At 56.1% G+C, this 2,048-nt stretch overlaps 1 non-coding gene across 1 annotated transcript in view; it reads right to left on the bottom strand.

Moving 5' to 3' along the window:
- The window catches only part of LOC124593552, a 1,910-nt gene extending 484 nt beyond the window's left edge, over positions 1–1,426 (bottom strand). The window contains exon 1 of the ribosomal RNA XR_006978130.1: positions 1–1,426. This exon is cut by the window's left edge and continues 484 nt beyond it. This is a non-coding gene — a ribosomal RNA (small subunit ribosomal RNA).
- Positions 1,427–2,048: the final 622 nt, after the last annotated feature.

Raw genomic sequence — 2,048 nt, 5'->3', positions numbered from 1 at the left:
GTTCGTTATCGGAATTAACCAGACAAATCGCTCCACCAACTAAGAACGGCCATGCACCACCACCCACCGAATCAAGAAAGAGCTATCAATCTGTCAATCCTTCCGGTGTCCGGGCCTGGTGAGGTTTCCCGTGTTGAGTCAAATTAAGCCGCAGGCTCCACTCCTGGTGGTGCCCTTCCGTCAATTCCTTTAAGTTTCAGCTTTGCAACCATACTTCCCCCGGAACCCAAAAGCTTTGGTTTCCCGGAGGCTGCCCGCCGAGTCATCGGAGGAACTGCGGCGGATCGCTGGCTGGCATCGTTTATGGTTAGAACTAGGGCGGTATCTGATCGCCTTCGAACCTCTAACTTTCGTTCTTGATTAATGAAAACATACTTGGCAAATGCTTTCGCTTCTGTTCGTCTTGCGACGATCCAAGAATTTCACCTCTAACGTCGCAATACGAATGCCCCCGCCTGTCCCTATTAATCATTACCTCGGGTTCCGAAAACCAACAAAATAGAACCGAGGTCCTATTCCATTATTCCATGCACACAGTATTCAGGCGGGCTTGCCTGCTTTAAGCACTCTAATTTGTTCAAAGTAAACGTGCCGGCCCACCGAGACACTCACTCAAGAGCACCCTGGTAGGATTGCAACGGGGTCCGCCTCGGGACGCACGAGCACGCACGAGGCGCGTCGCACGCCTTCAGCTCGCCCCACCGGCAGGACGTCCCACGATACATGCCAGTTAAACACCGACGGGCGGTGAACCAACAGCGTGGGACACAAATCCAACTACGAGCTTTTTAACCGCAACAACTTTAATATACGCTATTGGAGCTGGAATTACCGCGGCTGCTGGCACCAGACTTGCCCTCCAATAGATACTCGTTAAAGGATTTAAAGTGTACTCATTCCGATTACGGGGCCTCGGATGAGTCCCGTATCGTTATTTTTCGTCACTACCTCCCCGTGCCGGGAGTGGGTAATTTGCGCGCCTGCTGCCTTCCTTGGATGTGGTAGCCGTTTCTCAGGCTCCCTCTCCGGAATCGAACCCTGATTCCCCGTTACCCGTTACAACCATGGTAGGCGCAGAACCTACCATCGACAGTTGATAAGGCAGACATTTGAAAGATGCGTCGCCGGTACGAGGACCGTGCGATCAGCCCAAAGTTATTCAGAGTCACCAAGGCAAACGGACCGGACGAGCCGACCGATTGGTTTTGATCTAATAAAAGCGTCCCTTCCATCTCTGGTCGGGACTCTGTTTGCATGTATTAGCTCTAGAATTACCACAGTTATCCAAGTAACGTGGGTACGATCTAAGGAACCATAACTGATTTAATGAGCCATTCGCGGTTTCACCTTAATGCGGCTTGTACTGAGACATGCATGGCTTAATCTTTGAGACAAGCATATGACTACTGGCAGGATCAACCAGGGAGCTGCGTCAACTAGAGCTGAGCAGCCGGCCGCCCGGGAGTGTGTCCCGGGGGCCCGCGCGAACACGCAAGCGTCCGCTCAATTATTCTGCAAACAGGAGGAGGCTGAGCTCCCCTGCACAATACACCTCGAAACCCTCTCAGGTCCCGGCGGCGCGCAGCGCCGTCCTAAGTACTTGGTCGGGTTCGAGAGAGGCGCAATCGCCCGGAGTTTGGCGAGTAGACGCTTTAGGTGCGACCACCCGTGCTCCCAACTGAGCTTGCCGCTGCCGACAGAGGCCCGGGAGCGTGCTGTCGTGGCATTGCCGGCGGGAGACAACACGCGCCACCTACGGTGGCCGGCAGCTCCAACGCCAGCGCCACAGAAGGACAAAAGCCCCACTTGGGTGCCGAAGCGAACTCTCCCAGCACAGCGCACGCGCCAACACGTCCGCACAGCTGCGATACAAACCACCTGCGAGAAACCGCAGAGGCGACCGAGCAGCAGACGGCGTCGCGGCGCCGAGCGCCGGGCGGCGGCGCATCCTCAGCGCACACAGTCCTCAATCGGACCAGCACACTGCAGATGTCCACCGCGCTTCGCACCGGGCCCGCGAGGACCTACTTTGGCCGCACGGCGCCGCG

The sequence above is a fragment of the Schistocerca americana genome, unplaced genomic scaffold, assembly GCF_021461395.2.
Source record: "Schistocerca americana isolate TAMUIC-IGC-003095 unplaced genomic scaffold, iqSchAmer2.1 HiC_scaffold_995, whole genome shotgun sequence".
NCBI lineage: Eukaryota > Metazoa > Arthropoda > Insecta > Orthoptera > Acrididae > Schistocerca > Schistocerca americana.
The sequence above is the reverse complement of the archived record's forward strand: the minus strand, read 5'-3'. Positions and strand labels throughout refer to the sequence as shown.